Below are 19268 nucleotides of genomic sequence, written 5' to 3' on the forward strand. Positions count from 1 at the left end.
TTTTTAGCAACAACATGATTGGTCAGTGAACGTAGCTTAAGCCTTAAGGCTTGGTTAAAGGATACCTCGACTACCTAGTAATAGGTCTAAAGACTCTCGGCTCTCGCTATAGACCTAACGTAGGCAATACAGATCTGCAGTTATAGTGTTTTTGGACTTGGAGTCTAGTCTAACTAGATCCAGCTGTTTTGTCGTCCCCCTCTTGTTCCCGACACTAAAATGATTTGAGATGTGGAATTAAACAGGAATATCAGGTATAGATGTGGAATATAGTGCAAATATAGCTACATCCAGATCGCCTCGGAAGTGATAATTTGTCCCATCACCTTCACCAACGTTTATTATTTGCTTACTATGGAACACATATCAACCTTGTTTGTACATTGCGCTCAAGGGCTTGAAAGTGAGTGATCAAACATCATCCAAAAATGGCTTTTGCAATCTGTATCTTCATCCTCTTCACTACACCAACTTGAATGTTGCACGACAAAAGGTTAGAACAGTGAAATGACACATACAATATCCACAAAATGAAATAAAAATTGGAAAATCTTTCCTGTTTTCCAGTGCTCGTCACTCATGTGGGAACATAAGAACAAATGTAGGTGTGACAGTATATATTTGAATTGGCGGGTGTGTGCACAAACATTTCCTGGCAAAGCAGAAGAGCTATAAAATGACACTCATAAAAACACACACACACACGTACTGGCTGATTTCCATCACTGCTTATAGTAGCCCGGATCTGCCAGGTCGCAAATGGAGAGAGGTCTCCTTGCTCTCCACAGATGTCAGACATCCTACCTGTTTCTCATCACATTTTGCGTGCTAATCACTGGACATTCCTTTTGGTGAAACGAAAAAGTTTCTTACACAAATCAGAAGGAATTTCTTGTAGATTTATACCACTCCTGCACAAGTTTGGTTTTTCTTTTATGAATATGAAAATTATATTTAAGAGGAACGTCCCAGTTAAGCAAAAGCTCAAGCTCATTTTACAGAGCTTGGAAAATCGTAAGCAATTGCTAGCAAGAACAAGCAAAAGGTCTGTTTTATGCATACATTTTTTAAGCAAATGCTTGGCCACTAAGCAATTGCTTGCAGGGCAGTAAGCAATTGCTTGTGCTTGCTAGCAGAAGCTTTTGGTCGCAAGCAATTGCTAGTTTTTATGCATGTGGCCCATTGCCTACTCACCGGAGTACAGGGAGCAGGAAGTCGGGGTCGCCCTGTGCGGGATTCCGCAGCTGGAGCACCACGTCCATGAGGGTGCCATCACCATCTACCAATAAAGAGATCCTGGACAGCAGATGTTTGGATATCTGTTCCACATCCCCTCCCTTCCTGGATAAGAGACATTTTGGTATCACATATTTTTAACAAAAAGTCCTCATCACTTGCTATCACAATTAAAACAGTTGGTTTACGTCTTTTAAAATCAATTTATTCTTTATTGTCCTTCAGTAAGTTCTTATTCACGTGTAATTACAACAAATGCTTTACAAATAGATTGGCAACACAAATATGCTTCGGACGTGCCATTTAACTTGACTTAATCACACATTCAAATTATTACATGAATAAATGTATGAACATTGCGTGGTTACCTTGCCACAAGAGCATTCAGACTGATGTAGATAGACAGCAAGGCAGTCATGTGACTTCTGTAAACATTGCCCTCTTTGATACTCTCCTGAATATGAGAGAGAGAGAGAGAGAGGGGGGGATGGTTAACTTACGATGGAGGGAGGGAGCGACAGAAAAAGCGAAAGAAAGAATCAGTGTGACACAGTCTCCTATCAGACTAAAATAACAAGTCATTAATCACTTTGCCCTCTATCATACTGGATGCAAAATGGAAAAGGGACCAAAGACAAGGGGACATTGAATTTGATAGACAAATTCACTTTTTAAGCACATCACAATCAAACTGAATTGGAAGCTGCAGTTCATGCTTGCATGAAAAATGACATGCTCAATCTGAATAAAGAATGCATCAATACCTGAAATGAAGTTGAAAAAAAACACAACAACAGAAATCTTAAAGGGGCATTCCGGACGATTTTCATAATTCCACATCATGTAGTACATAAATTGACAGTTCCATGTATAGATTTGTGGAATTTATTGTGATCCTTGAGCAGAGAAACCAATAAATTAAAAATCTTAAACAAATTACACTGAACAGTGTTGATGACATCAGAGCCTAATATATTTCAGAAATGTAGCAGTGTAATTCCATTACAATACCACTTGCTCAACAAGTTCACCTGTGAAAAATCCATACATGCCTTCTTCTTTTGTTCTGCTTCCTTGAGCCCCAACTCATACATTCTTATGGTGAGGCTGCCATGTCACCATCCTTGTTCATTGCAATTTGTTATAGATTTTGAAAACATTCTCATTCCTCATCCCAATCACTATAAATGCTGAAACTCTGTACTCAGTTTAGCTAATTTATAGTTGTTCAAATGTAAAAGTCTGAAAATCCTCCGGAGGTCCCCTTTAAGAGCACTTTCAGCACAGATTTAAATATATCAAAGGCAGTCTTACTCAGAATTTGTTTCTCCATAACTCTGTAATTGGAACTTTGAAAAGCTTGTTTAAAGAGGGATTGCAGCAAGGACAAAACAAATAAAACATTTGCACATGCTTTTACAATCACCATCATCTTGATGAGTTATGTTCTAGTGATAAAGATCTATTACAGGAGATATCAACAACAATAAGAAGAATTTCTTTTTGAATAAAAGCAAATAATCTGTAAGAACATGAGCAAAATCAAGCAAAAGTCTGAAAGTAAATCTAGCAGAAAATGACACAGACACGGCTAACTACTGTATATCCAAAATAATTTGCTGGGTTTTTATCTAAAAAAAGTAATTTTACAACATGCGCAAGAATCAACTTTTATCCCGACATGAAGGCGACTTGCATGTGTACATTTCTCTGCCCTTTTTTTTTTTTGCAAAAAAATTAGACTCGCAGATTATGAGGTGAATACAGCAATTAGCTCTTTATGTCCTCATACAGAGGAAGATACCCTTACCACTCCGCTCTGCATCAGGTCTGATTTGAAGTGGAAGTACAGTAGCAGGCTGAAGATTTGCTTTCCCAGCTCTGAAGCCCTGGGATTAAAAGATGGTAAGAGTTTGTGTTACGGAGGTTAACTTGGACTAACGAACCATCATAACCACCAAAAATACCCAGACTCTCAAACAAGGTGTTTGGTCGATCTCGGTCATCTAGTCGAACTCTTTATTTACATATTCCTCCGCGGAACAATGAAGTGCCTAGAAATGATAGTACAATGCACATGTATCTATAACATTTGTCACATTACTAATAAACACAAAGGGGGTATGCAATTTTGTCTGGGGAGTGGTGGGGATTGGGGTGGGGCAGAGATGTGAGTGGAGCAAGAGGTGGTATGGGGTGTTGGCCCAGATGTCATTTTGCTGATTACTTCACTTTGAGTTTATCCTGATCTTTAGCCATTATAAACAAATATCTCAATCATACTGGAGATGTGTTCTTGTTTTCTTTTTCTCTCTCAGCACAAAAGGGAAAGGATTCTTACGGCAACATGAAAGTTGGCTCACTGGTTCCCTATCCTTGTCCTTTATCTTTCCCTTCAAAAATTTATTCTGTTCCTCACTGCACATCACAAATGACTTTAATGGTCAATCATGATTGTACTAATTACTCCACCAATGGCCAATCTGCATTTAAAGGACAAGTCCGCCTTCATATACATGTGGATTGAGTGAAGGCAACAATATTAGTAGAGCACATCAGTGAAAGTTTGGAGAAAATTGGATAATCCGTTCAAAAGTTGTGATTTTTTTAAAGTATCTGTGCAGTCAGTGCTGGATGAGAAGACTACTACAGTGTATGACGTCACATGCGTACAACGATATAACGAAAATATAAAGAGAATTTCACAAAATTTTACTTTTTGAATAAAGTGCACATTTCTTCGACTTGTCACTGATGTATGCTATGGGTAATATTATTCCCCCTGCCTTCTGAAAGAGAGAAGTCGAGTGTTCTTTTGTTATGCGAGAAAAGTGAAAATATGTTGAATTTTCTTTATTCTTTCTTTATATCGTTGTACACATGTGACATCACAAGCTATAGTAGTCTTCTCATCCAGCCGTGACTGAGCAGAAACTTCAAAAATTCATAACTTTTGAGCGGATTGTCCAATATTCCTCAAACTCTCACTGATGTGTTCTACTAGTATAGCTGCATTCTCTCAACCCACATGTCTATGAAGGTGAACTTGTCCTTTAAGATTTCTACTTTTTGATAGATTCTATTCACTAAAAGCCCCAGCAGAGTACAGCTTTCTCTTTCTTTTCTAAGATGGTCTAAAGGGCTTCTCTTTGACATACTACTTCTAACAGCAAATCAATTTCCCATGCCAGCACCATCAAGAGCTCACATACCTCTGGGTATTTCCACTTTGTAGAATTCTGTACGCATCTCTTGACAATCTCCTGTACATTATGGGAACAAATATTACATCCATTATATAAGATATATGCATATATGTGTACAATTGTGTTTTTTACACTGGGAAAATTATTGCTCGATATATGAAGTTCAAGTAAGTTAGCTCAAGTAAATTAAAGGTCAGTTATTTTAACGTCCATCTTCAGGTTGTTCTTTCGCCCTTTTCCCAGCCCCTTTCCCCTTTCTCTCTCCTTGTTTTCAGAATCCAGTAAAAGCATTCTTCAAGCGTATGGACATTAAACCGCAACTTCACATTCTCGTACTTTGCTCACAAGATTTATGTAAGTAGACTAACAAATAAATGTGTGTTTACAACCTTCTATTCTTCCTTCTCTTAAGAGTATCTTCAGCTTACTTTGCGTGAGTTTGGCCATCAAGGGGTGTACTAAAACAAAGACCTCTCAGTCCGGGGATACACAAGGTTTGCTATCTATAGAAGTAGCAATAATTGGAGTTACATTGGTTAATACCAAAATGTTTGTGACTCAGATATTCACAGCTGGCTAGCTGTGTTGCCTGGCTAGTGCCATACTGGTAGTTACTGAATTTCTGCAGTTTGCAGTTGTGCTCTATGTTTTGTGAACAAGATCTAGCATGCACTTTTGATGAGTAACATTACTTTGAAAAATGGGGTTCAATGCAAACGGGACTGAAATGGACTGACTTTTGAAGTTTAAATTAGGTGTGTTGTGCTACTTAGTCTTCAGTTATTGCTTTAAAAAATCAAATAAAGACAACAATCCATCATCAACTTACTGAAGAGAATGATTCATTAGTCTGTGCAAAGAGCCAACATCATTACAGTGGTACAGAAACGTTGACTCTCTCCTACACAACTCAGCAGCATCACTTCCTTTGTCCCTTTTAGTCTGTTCACGAATAAAAGACAATGGCTCATTAAAGGCATAATTTACCATTAAAGGCATAATTTACCATTTGCAGAAGAAACAAAAACTCAGCATTAGTGCTTCAAAACAGTTCTAAAATGTGAGTTAGAGATAGAAACAACCAATGTAAAAATTTGAACCAGTATAATCAATGTCAAGTATTGTTAAATATACAAAATGTGAACAATAGATATAAATAATAAAAATGTTTCCAGACTAAACCGTCTACAGTTATGGTTTGATGAGAAAAATAGTGATATCTCCTTATATTTTAGACTTTATTGCCAAAATCTTATATGGTAGGATGTTTTGTGATACAACTGACCTACACATATACATCAAAAGTGATATCTTGATCATTTTTTAAATCACTGCCTCCCAAATGTAAACAATACCTTTAAGTAATATATACAACACATCATCAACAGTACAGAAAAATCTAGACTTCACTATTGTAAATGTATCTAGGACTAAAATTGCCACTCATTGGTATATATATTCACTCTGGTGTAAGAGTAAAAATCAACATTGGGAAATCTAAATGTTCAATGCATGATTCAAGCTAGGCTGTTGTTAACATATATTTCAGAACTTGGCGAAAAGTGGTCTCAGAAAAAAAAAATGGCTGTGCTACATTTCCAATCTTCTTCAGAAAATAAACGGAGAGCAATACAAACTGAAACCACACAAGACTTAAGCATTCTCTGACACCTTGTCCCTTCAGATCTGATCTTGAAACTTTTCCATGGGAGCAAGGTACAAAAATGACAAATTTCAAATAATGGGCCAGGTCTTGACAAAGACCTACAGTTTGACTGAAAACATAATTTACTTTTTTAAAAAAGAAGAGAAGACAGAAAAACCAGTAGCAGTATATGAGGTATAGCAAACCAACCCACTGGATGACAGAGTCATTCCTATAGAAGGTTCTGTTCTCCTTCTGTTCTCCCACACAGGGCCTACAGACAATATCTCCATGAGTAACACCAGTTAACCATTTAGACAAGCAGAGTGAGACAACATACATACCACTGCATTTTTCCACCAGCGCTGGAACTCAGTGATCTCCTTGTATTTACTGGAATTGTATGTGACAGCCATGAGATTTGATGCTGGATGACAGAAGAGAATGTGAGAAGTGAAACAAGTTAATATCACTGGGATATAAATCGGGAAATCTACCGCATCATGGAGAAACACTAAAATGTCTATTCTGAAAAAAGTGAAATACAAATAAAACATGGACAAATAATGATCACCAGTAATTCAGGTCATCAGGACAACAACAACAACAACAACAACAACAACAACAACAACAACAACAACAACAACAACAACAACAACAACAAATATATATATATATATATATATATCAACCATTACAGAGAAGATACTAACCAAGGTCAGATGGGTGTCTGATAAATATTATCAGTTAATGATAAGAACTTGGCAGATTAGGTTCAGAGTCTCTATGGCATAAACAGATGCATATGATATGAAGCTGAAGCTACACATGGAGGAAACATACAATGTATAAGAAAATGGGAATAATGTTGCTACAAATGTCTTTCTTCAAAAAACAAATAAGGGAAAAGAGACAAAAAGTAATGTCAGATGAAACTGCAAAGCTAATATTTTAAATGTCAATACGATAGGAAAGTGAATGCTTAGCATAAGAATGTCCCTGCAGTGACAATATCTCGTATCTCAAAATCATGAATTTTTATGAGCAAAAAATCTGTTTCATTTTTGCAAAATGTTTGCAAAACAGCATCAATGTTGCCGTCAAATGCTGGAGAAACATTGTTTTGGATTACATCAATAACTGTTGTTTTAAAACTCAAATCAGCATTTTTTGATAATCAGAATTGAGTATTTTAAATATATGCCAATTGAGATGCAAGGTCTTGTCACCCTAAAGGATGATAAGATATAGTCTTTGTGGCAGCAAAAAAGCAGAACAACTCTTCCAACTTACTACAACAAACTTCATCTAACCCTACACTTGCCTGACTGCTGCTGTTTCTGCTGAATTGCTGACAGTTGCATGCCACTCCGGATATCTTGCCAGCTGCCACCCGTGGTGTAGAGGTTGTGAGGGAGATGGGAGTCGGAGGTTGCTCCGCTGAACTTTCTGCCGATGCCACATTGCTCTCTTGCCTCCTTTAAGCATCTAATATTGTTTCAAAAATAGAGAAGACGTTTGTGCCTCCTTTCAATCAACTTTTAGTCCTCAGTTACAGGAGCTAATGTTCCTGAATGATTCATAAACTGTGATTCCTTTTTGTGACAATTTCACATTGTTTGTCCAATGAAACCACCTACCAGTATCAGAAAACTTGTAGCACAGTGAAGACAAATAACATTTTAGAACTTGTGTATTACTTGAACTTCTTATGTATACACCTTCAATGTATTCTTCAAATCATGCATCCAGACAGTTTGAAATTTTATAGAATGGCAGCGTTAGTTCAATAAAGCAACACAAAATAAAGACGACATGTTACCCGTAGTCCCAAAGATGTGGCATTAGTGTTACTGTGATGACAGACAGAAGCAATGGCTGCTTGAATATGATATCTGATCCTTTAAATCACTTTTTACAATGACAGTTATTTATCTATGGGTTAGTGCATAAAGAGGTGAATTGAAAATTGGACATTTGATGTATAATGCCACTGTTTAATTTCTTCTGTTTTTTTCGGGTGGGGGGGGGGGGGGGGGAGACACTCTAGAGTCATCCATGGATACGTTATGACAGTGCTCATTTAACCCGCTACAGACCAGTCCCGAGTATAATCGCGTAGATATCTATGGGAAAAGTGTGATATGGCAAAATAAGCTTGTCCACAATGGGTTAAGCCTCTCATTTTGATATATCACCACACACTCCCACATTAACACTCAATAGACAATATTTTGAATGGACAATACAGTACATGAATAAATTCACACAAATATAATTAAAATTCTTGCTGTAAGAACAAAAAGAACACATGAAAGAAAAAAAAAAAAGAAAAAATATATCTCATCAATAAGGAAAATATCTTGACAAACATTACACTCATATAAAGTTAACTCTTAAATTTGTGCTCATTGCAGTGCAGACTGAATATGTTCAAGCAAATTTGTGGATATAAGACTCTACAGAAGACTCACCTCTGGAACTTCCTACAATAAATGGGGCAATATTTCTGGAGCTGTTTCTTCAGTTTTCCTGGGGGCAGAGAACACACAGCTGCCTTGAGTATATTCCTCTTATCCACACTGGCCCTGGGTTCTAATGGGAAGATCAAACATATCAGCAAAACTTGGTTAGATTCAATATATCTCCAGACTAATACGGTAATATAAATTGACTATAGGTGCTACAATGTACCTCTGTTTTACTGGTAAAGTGGGAAAAACAAGTAAGAATACTTAGTAGCAAGATTTTTCACAAGTTTCGCTCCTCTTTTCGCTTGTGGAATTTTGCATACGAAATAGAATATCTTATATGTAGGTGTTTTACTGACTCATATGAGCTGATTAAAATTATCTGTCATGTTATCTCTTTTCTGTGTCTTTGACACTGACTGTACTTTATATGTTCACTCAAGACATGATCAGTTTGAATCAATACCAGCTCACTCAAGAAGCTCTAGCAGTGGTGGATCCAGAGAAGAGCGCACCAGGCATGCGCCCCCTCTTTATCATTTTGTTACAACAAAATAGATAAAAAAGAAAAAGGGGGGCGTGCGGCACCCCTTCAACTTTGTAAAGGCACCTCCCCTTTATGGAATTCCTGGAGCTGCCCCTGTCTAGAGATGTAAACATATATTGTATTCTATGCATCTGTAGAATAAGAACAGAACAAAACAAAACAAAACAAAACAAAACAAAACATATAATCTGTATAATTGATGAAACCATCAAAGGACAAGTTAATCTGCAGGGAGAAGATGTGCACAGCAAGTTTGAACTTTGACCTCACCCTTCCCTTCTTCTATCAAATGCTTTGCCAACAGGGAAACAAAGCGGACAGCTTTCTGGTGCCTTGACATCGCTGCAGTGACGTCTTAACAAGGTCCATGAGAGTCACAGTGTCCTATCTGCAAAGCTTCATAATGTGTATATGCGGAGCCATCTTGTACCTGAATTTTAAAAAAAGACAATAATAATAATAATAACAATAATAATAATAATAACAATAACAATAACGAGCCATCTTGTACCTGAATAAAAAAAGACAATAATAATAATAACAATAATAACAACAACAACAATGATAATAATAATAATAATAAATAAATAAATAAAAATAATATTAATAATTTCCAATGAATCATCTTCAGCTTATGACAATTAATCAGCTGGTTAAGATATAAACAGTAAATAAGCAGCAAAACAAAACAAAAAATTCAAAATAAAAAGTTGACACTTAATTACCAGCTAGGGGTCACTAATGTTATAACATATGAGCTAAAAGTAAACACTTTTCTGTTTCTAATCTACAATATTCTGCAAGATGATATGTATTTGTGCTGATGAGGGACTAAAGCTGTCATAATTCTCAAGTTTGCAAGTTTTTAACTCAACAAAATTATAAAAGTGTTGTATGCCCTCTATACAATTCGGTATCTCACCATGCATTTGTGAAATATATAAATGACAAATACAGATGGTTATTATGAGGAATATGCATAATACTGAATATAACACATGATACAGAATAACAGGAAACAGCTCAAAAAACATATGAAATCACTGAAAGTAAAACAAAGCACAGAAGAAGGTAAATATTTATCTTTTCAAAAGCATTATTTCACAAATTCTAATGTGGTCAGATATACTCACTGCTATAGATTCTACATGTTATTGAATGATGATCTGATGGGTAGTTACATTCATGCTATATTTGCTCTATCCTGTTACTCCCATTTTCAGTGTAAAATGAAATAGAAAATAATGGGTTTCTATAGATATCAGAATCAAACCACTGCATGGAACTGAATCTAAATCAATTACCAGGTACCGGTACCTGAATCTAAATCAATTAGACTCTACCCAAAATATTATTGCATCTTCTTCCTGGGAGTCACAATTCATCATGTATTAGGATATCATTGTGTCATTGCACACTTTCATACTCAAAGTTGTTTCATTATCACAACTTCTACAATGATATACACTCAATCAACAGGGTCTACAGAAAATCCAAATAGCAGGAAAACAATGTGCACCAGTATAGAACCTTTGTCACATTGCATAATGTACCGGTATCAGCATTTAGGGCAGACGTTCCACCTCCCTGGTCGATCATGCTAGTACATGTAGCATGAAAACTATTTGAGAGCTACCAGTATACAGTACTGGTACTAGATTTCTATTCGGTAGCTGTTCAAATTCAATTTCATCAACTGGTACACAATTACAGGAGTTGCATTACTGTATTATTAAGGAGTTTGGACAAAATACCCAGACAAATATTAGAACAAACACATAAAGAAATTTATGTCCCAAGCCACATTACAGCACTTATGTTTGCTTGTGTGGAATACTTCACTGCCCTATTCTGCATTCATCCAATCTGAACTTTAGCTCTTAGAGCTCAGATAATCTACCAAACAGAGCAAAGCTAACCAATAGCAATAATAATGCAGGTGCCTTTATGAAGAAGCCGCCATAAAAAGCCAGTATTTAAAATTTAAAGGTCAATTGGTTCTTTTATTTTCTTGCTCACATGCTAAGCTCTGGCCCCAGGTTTGAGTCTGATGGTTCCAAAATGTTGAAAACGCGAAGATTTTAGGCCAACACTGGTAGATATCATGGAGAATACAGAGCAGCATTGATTCTGGCTACAGAATTTCACTTGGAGAAGAATAATATGGGAATTCCCAATAAAATGTAGGCCTACAGCTGCAGCTCTTATCACCACAGGCTTTGACACTGCTTTTCATGATGCGGTATTATGGAGTTGGTTGGAGGTCAGCTTGAGAATTAGCTTTATTTCAGTCTCCTTCTTTATTTTTATATTGATATCAGCAACTCAAAATAAGTTATCAACAAGAAAATCTTGACTATGTCTAATACGTGACTCTAGCATGGTGAATCAACATTTTACAAGGAGAGTTAAGTTGGGTATTGCTGGATTTACGGTACTTGACGCTGTTTTCTTGTGAAATGATCGAGAAAAACAGCGGAGATGAGGCTAAGTTTTAACAACGTGAAATGCATTGTGGGTAACATTGCGTGTATGTAGCGAGCGATCTTGTAGAATCTACAACACACACCGTGCACTAAAACAGAACTGTGTGCCTTTCTAGCTGTACATTGGTTCAATCATCTTGTCGCGAAAGATCACCTTATCGGAGCTGAACGTTTCTGCGAGACAGGCAGAAGAACAAACGCTGTGATGTGTCCGGTCTTCAAGGAACGCAACTAGGTCTAAAAAGACCAGTTGTCTACTCCAGTATGTCGGGAAAATGGCAGTGACAAACGAACTTGACGTCGAGCCGGAGAGGTAGAAGATTCATTAGCGCAAGATTGCACCTAACGTGCATTTTTGATGCCCGCGGAGGGGCATTTCACCGCCGTTGGTCGAAACCAGGTTCAACAACTTTTCGGCCAGGACCTAGGGAGACAGAGGAGTGAGGGTGAGTGAGGTTGTTGGTACATTCCTCGCTCGAACTACAGAGCTCCCAAAGCGTCTGCTGCAACGGGCATTTTATCTCGAAGCTAGATCTCAGCTCAGCTCACACTACAGATCTGAGCTAGGCTCTATTTTTCCAAGTGGAGCCAATGTTGGGTGAGTAAATTTAGGAACTTGACATAAACGTGCATGACAAAGTTCAAACATACAATTTCAATTTCACAAACTAGTGCAAAGATGAATTTGTTGCAAATGTTCTCATTCATGAGATGGACTTGGTTAGAACTGAAACTGAAACATTTTACTCGGGTTCTCCAGTAACAACAGCATTTTAGTGTCATTCACTGCAGTAGCACCACAGTTGTTTGTAGTTTCTAGTATTCTACATCAATGATCGACACTGCACACACAGGATAAACACAATATTTACGATATGACAGGTGACTATTGATGTTTCAATAAACTGAATAAAATTAAAATTGTAATGTTAATATGTATGTGCCACATTGACTCCCACTTTGTTGGAGTGTTGAGGCCAACAACAGGATCAGATGGGGATCAGGACTATGAATTGCATTATTATTCATATTTATTGATTAATCCTCCACTAACATGGTCGTGATCAAGCAAATGTGTGATGGGCCTACAGATAGATGATACCTAAAAAGCATTGTGCACAGAAAAGTTTTGGAGCTTTGATCTTACAAATTGCAAAAGGTCAACTTGGATTGGCTAAGGCATTGAGTAATGCAAAGAAGTTATAAGACCTCGAATAACTACTCTACATACAACAATGATATGTTTAAACAGCAAACTCACACACTTAAACTTGATAACGTTTGAATAGCCCTGCATTGTTGTGCAACTCTGGTAGACATGACAGCACCAACATCATCATTGAAAATACCTTTAAGAGCATTCATGAGCAAAGCCCATACTTGGAATAACAGCTTTACCACCACCCATTTGGTTCCTTTGAGAAACTTCTCTCACATTACCAGTTTCTCAAGTTGTCATGCACATTCTTATTGAGGTACCAATTCTTTTTTGATTCTTGATACTTGATGAGGTACAGGTGTCCCGTTGGTAACTTATTCAGGAAACTACAGATCTACAGCTAGGATAATAAGTAGACAGAGCTATCAGGAGAGTCACAAAATGCAGAAGTGGTGTCAAGCTGGACAGTAAATATGCGGTGTCAAGTGCAAGTAAAATCAATATTTTCTCTCTCGCGCTCTCTCTATATTTATGTATACCCCTCTATCCTTTGCAAACTTCAGTCTCTAAGCAAACATGAATGGGATGACATCAGGAGGGGCCAGCCAAGCTGGCAAAAAGTGCACAAGCTACAAGCTCCTGTCCGACCCAGCCATCAAGAAGGGCCAGCCGCAGAAGCTCTACAGATACGATGGTGTTGTTCCAGGGCCAATGGTAAGATCTATCCCCAACAGTTTGGACTGGGTCTTTCTAGTGTGACATTGAAGAGTATTACATGCAGACCTGTGTGTGTGTCTGTGCAAAATAAGCATGTAACAAATTTTTACATATGTGGGACTGGAGAGATTTGTCCCAGTATCAGAAGTACCCGTTGTCAATCACTGAATGGCAGAACAATTTCTGGATATTGCACACACAAAATACTTTTGGCTTTACACAATGAATGAACTGACTTTGACAGACATCAAAACACTATAGGCCCTATGTGTGTAGTTTTGTATGGCATGTAGCAGAGGCAATACTTTACATATTTGTTTGTTTGGTGGCTTTTTTTTTTGTTTTGCAATTCTTAGCTTTGTTTATAATTGGTTCTGTTTAAATATGATAATCGTGGTAATTATAGGTATAGTAATTTATCAAATATCACTGCACAAGACTTTGCACAATAGGGTACCAGTTAATGGAATACTGCAATAAAATGAGTGTAATGGAATTTTTCACCTCTTACAATGGAATGCCTGATGTGCTCTTCCCATATTATGCAATAGGCAGAGATTCCTATACCATCATTACATAGCTGTTGTTTGACATCTACTACATTATATGTGTATTCATGTTGTAGTCATTAAACAAAGGATAACAAAAGCTGTACCAGTATTGTAATGGAATTATTCGATTGATTGTCTTTTTGTTTTTGTAGGGAGCACAGCTTTCCGTCAAGATAGTCAAGGATCCGCGGTCAAGACTGACCAGACTATGGAAACACACAGAGGTGGCAGACTTGCCCGTTCCCAAATTAAAGGTTTGTATTCCTAAACCTTCTCTGCATATATTACAGGACTAATTTCCCAAACTGCTTCATATTTGTCAGCAGAGCCTAAATGTTTTGTTTACATCGAAACTTTCCCAGAGTGTTTCATTGTTTGTTTGTTTGTTTGAATGTTCATTTTGTTTTGTTTTTCCTTTGAGTTCTCCATAGTGCATTGTTGAAGCCCAAGGATATTTCTTGGGAGAAAACAGATACTGGAAAACTGTTTGATGTGGTTGAAATTCCAGTCCCAAGAAGTTATTTGTGTGTGAGCATTGCTTGTTCATACGTTAGTGACTATACTCTTTCATATGGTCTTGAATTGAAGGCTAGTGTTGTACAACTGTAATGCTTTTGTAATTGCCAAAAGCTCTGCTCATCCCTTTTAAAGGAGATATCCAGTATGATATTCAGAAAGGAAAAATGTAAATGAAGAGTTTAATCATAAAATGATAGCTCTCTCTTCTCTTGTTTAGGAAAATTACTTGTCAAATAGGTATGGTAGTGGTAGTTTTTTGTCCCTTTAATTTGGTGATTTCAAAATAAGAGAGTGATCTAGTATTCCACAGCCATAATGTTTGCAGTAGATGCAGCCAACCATTGATCTCTCCTTTTCTTAACAACACTTTTGCACCTTTTCAACCCCACACAGTTTGACAAATACTACGTCGGGGAGCTGCCGCCGAAGCAGATAACCTTCACCAACCTGAACGACAACGTGCGGGAGTCCTTCCTGCGCAACATGTGCGAAAAGTATGGCAAGGTGGAAGACAGCATCATACATCGCCACCCGAAGACGGGAAAACACCTGGGACTTGCCACCGTCGTCTACACCAGCACAAGGGCAGCAAAGCAGGCTGCCCTGGACATGAACCGCACATCAGTAATGGGAAAGATCATCATTGTCCAGATCGATGCCGGAGGTATGTTTAGATCACATGAGGGCTGCCACTTTTAGGATGTTGTGAGAAACATCAAAATATGAGTGAGGATGTAGTACATTTAGGGCCATATACATTACCAGTGACATTAACACAAATTTCTGGTGTTGCAAAAAATTGAGGATATTATTGATATAGACATGAAAACATTGATTTAGTTGTTGGAATTTAGTAGCAGAGAATCATGCAACTTTTTATTCTCTAAATATTTGATGCTTTGCATCCTAATCTGAATCTTGAGGTGAGTACTATGCCACTTATACTTTTACAAGTTTTCATGGTTTACGAACATGCACAGGACCCTAAATGTACCTCATCCTTACTCATATTCCGATGTTTTTCACAACAAGAACATTCTAAAAAGTGGAAGCCCTCTTGCATAGTTGTGTCATGGAAAAAATCAAATGCTAATGCTGCTGTCAAGTCAGTAGATGTTACAATGATTAGCAGCAGCTGAAACAAACCAACGTCTTGCATCTCCAACAGACCTGTATCAATAACAATAATCATAGTGTTGGCCAAAGAAGTGTATCACATAATTTTATATGGAAAATTGTATTTCAAGATAGTGGAAGCATTGAGGAAGCCTGTGCAACTTTTTAAAACAATTTTGATTGTGCAACATCGTGGTTATAAAATCTAACATTTCTACAATGTAAGTCGCAATTTTGAACTGAAAAAAAAGACACACAGATCCAAGTGTATGCTTAGATGGGACTACATTTAGAATGATCGGTCGCGTTGTCAGTTCTACTGTTAAAGATCAAAGTAGGTGACTTTTTTATAAACCATTCTTGCAGCTCCATTTCCTGGATTGTAACATCATAGAAATTACCTAGTTCATGCACCAGAGCTTCAATCGAGCATGTCTGTAGCAAATCTGATGTTTTTTGCTTCATCCAAAAGGAGATATTTGTTTATATATCTGGAATTTGTTTCAATAAAATGAAAGAAAACTCCGGTCCTGAGGACCAATGTCAGGAGTCACCTTTAGCCTCTTTTGATGAGATTGGTAGATATCAACCCTTTTTAGAATGAGACACCTTTTCTATGAAATGGTTCTACATTAGTTTTCTCTCTTTTCTGTCTACTGCCTGTGTTCACGCCAGGGGCTGAATGCCAGCGCATCTACGACTGTCTGGTCAACAACAAGGCAAATACACCAAGCAGTATTGGTTCCACGCCACGAGATCCACGCAATGGAACTTCAACTCCTGCTCCGGACACGCCCCGCATTCATCACGACCCAAGGCGACTGTCGACCGAACGGACGAGCTTGACCATTGGAGACAGCACACCTGCGTCCATCTCTTCATCACGGTCCGGTTATGGGCAGCCCGAAGCCCGGACAAGCTTGACCATTGGAGACAGCACACCTACGTCCATCTCTTCATCACGGTCTGGTTATGGGCAGCCCGAAGCCCAGAGCTCTTTTCCCGCCTTTGCTGAACACCCCATGACACAGTTTCAAGGAACTGACCCTTCTGCTAATCAGTATCAAGTCCCTGAACACAGTAATCCAGACATGCTGTCAAGTAGTGTGAATTCGATGCATATGCAAGGGTATGAACACCTCAGTAATGTGTACGGAGGGCAGGCACCTGGATACCCCGTGCAGAGTGTTGAAAGTGTAGAGACCCCTCAGGTAAACGTGACGGAGGCATACGCGACAGAGGTGTACGCGCAATCCCAGACCCCAATTTCTGAAGGGTTCGCTGTACCCCAAACTCCCAATGTTCCCCAAACGCCCATTGCGCCTGAACCACAGGCTGTGTTTGGACACCAACAGCCAAATATTGCTGGACCACAGGACTTTGTGAATGCAGCTGACATGCCTACAGGAGCTGGCTACCAGAATAGCCAACCCTATGACGGCCAGGGATTCATGCCTCAGGATCATGCATTCCACGGTCAAGTGGAGAACGTTAACATGTACCCCACGCACGATCAAAGTTTCACGCCGTCGGCAGGAGAGCCACAAATATTTTCAAAGGCAGACCATCAGCAGCATCAAGGTCACAGCTCCAAGAAGCAGGGCTACGACAGCCGGGGCGAAGCGTATCATTCTCAGGCAGAGGACCGCCAAGCATTTGCGGGTCGTTCCTCCCAGTCGTATTCTGGGAAAGGTCAGAGACATTTCAACCAGTCTGGTTCAAAGAAAAATGATGATGACAGGGGCAGGTCGAGACATGATTACCATGACGATAGAAACAGGAAGTGGGATAGGAAAGATAGGCAGGACTACCGAGCGAGTAAGGGACATTCAAGGAGTAGATACAGGAGCCAAGATTACAGTGATGATGACAGCCAGGATGGAAGTGGTTATCGTCATAAAGACTCCCACCGATACGCGCATGGCTCCGACCACTACAGGTCTAAAGATTTTGGCCGTGGCCCCAAACGCTCTGATGACTCTTACCAACGCAGACACCGCCGTGGGTATGATGATGATAATGACGAGCGAAGGGATAGTCGCAGTCATGGTTATTCATCAAAATCAAAAGACTGGGATAAGAGATCTCACTCAAGGTCACATAGAGATTACCACAGAGACAAGTCAAAGTCGAGAGACCGTGAGCAGGAGGACACGGATTATCACTTTGACAAGTGGCAATGTCCTACTGAAGGGCCTCTCTCAGCGAAAGTCAAGGAGGAATCAACAGAGTTTGAAAAATGGCGGTGTCCTGGTGGGGACCAACCGCTAAATTCTGAACCTTCGGTGGAACCAGTGAAACGTGAACTGTGGCCTAGCACCACCGCCGAAGAGCATCGTCAAGAGTCACCCGAGGACCCATTGCCATATGAGCAATGGCAGTGTCCGCCCGGTGAGGAGCCACCCCCAGGAACCATGCCCTTGGTGCTGCCCGGCCAGCCGTTCCCACCAGGTACCCAGGAGGGCAGGGGCAAGGAAGATCTTCCGTCTGCAGAGTCTGCAGAGGAAACGGACGAGTGTGGTCAGAGTCTTGATACCAGAATTGAAAAGCTCCTCAAAAGCTCTCAGGGTCCCATGGCTGGGTTTGCTGGGTTTGGACTCGAGGATTCTGGCAATGCAGGCAAAAATAACAGTACTACGGACAAAACTTTGCTGCCGCCTGGCACGGAAGAGGCTGCATTCGCTAAGAGCGAGATACCAGTGGCAACGGTTACTCCTGCACCTCAGCCTGTTTATACCAATGCAGAGGCGTCCTGGAGTGGGTTCAGACCCAAGCACCAGGACAGGTTAGACCAGAGGGATCATCAGTGGTCCTCCCCACATGTGTCCCACACTCCGCACATAGACTCTATCACCCATCCCCGTGTGGACATGCTCACGGCGGGTCCAGTCAATAGTGAACCTTACCCTCCCCTGCCTAGACACGCGGCGACTCCTCCGAGTGTGCAGGCGGGATCATCCACGCCTTCCCTTGAGCAGAAAACGCCGCAGGGCGTAGAACTGTTGATCAGTAAACAACTAGCAAATCTGCGGAGTTACGATCAACAAATTGCCAGTCGAGGAACATCACCAGTCTCAGACCTGAGAGACCGAAGTCAGACATCCACACCAGGGATTGATGAACATCACGGCATGCATCGGGTAAGACACTCAGTTCTTTCGGAATTCAAGTTACGAATGAAGTGTGCACAGTTCAACTTGCATTAGTCACTTTCTTGAAATTAGCTTGATATAAACGTGGACTTCAACAAAACTTTGCAATGCAAAAGTGGAATGTTTATTGGGCACGCAGTGGGAGCTTTTACTGAACTTCAAAGAAGAAGACAGTGATCTGTGCATTGTGTTGAAGTAAAAGTGATGGACAGTTTGGCTGTATGTATTATTTAGCTGTGGTTTTATCCTCTTATTACATGCAAGACTTGATATAATAAACAAAGTGACTAGTGCAAATGTTGACTTAGGGGCTTGCTTTGGACGAGCATGTTGTGTAATGCTGTAAGTTTGGGTGGTGAAGGGAACGACAACCTCGTGCTCATGACATCAGTTTGGTTGTCAGCTAAAACAAAGAAAAAGCGAACAATAGGAGGTTGTTCTTAACACTGTTTCCAAAAATAGC

At 39.4% G+C, this 19268-nt stretch overlaps 1 pseudogene; it reads left to right on the forward strand.

Annotated features, from left to right (window-relative positions):
• Positions 1–12103: 12103 nt before the first annotated feature.
• LOC139713555 (uncharacterized) overlaps positions 12104–19268 on the forward strand; it is a 30721-nt pseudogene continuing 23556 nt past the window's right edge.

The sequence above is a fragment of the Diadema antillarum genome, unplaced genomic scaffold (genome assembly GCF_040938485.1).
Source record: "Diadema antillarum isolate AM-2024a unplaced genomic scaffold, OU_Dant_1.0 seq00002002_RagTag, whole genome shotgun sequence".
Lineage (NCBI taxonomy): Eukaryota > Metazoa > Echinodermata > Echinoidea > Diadematoida > Diadematidae > Diadema > Diadema antillarum.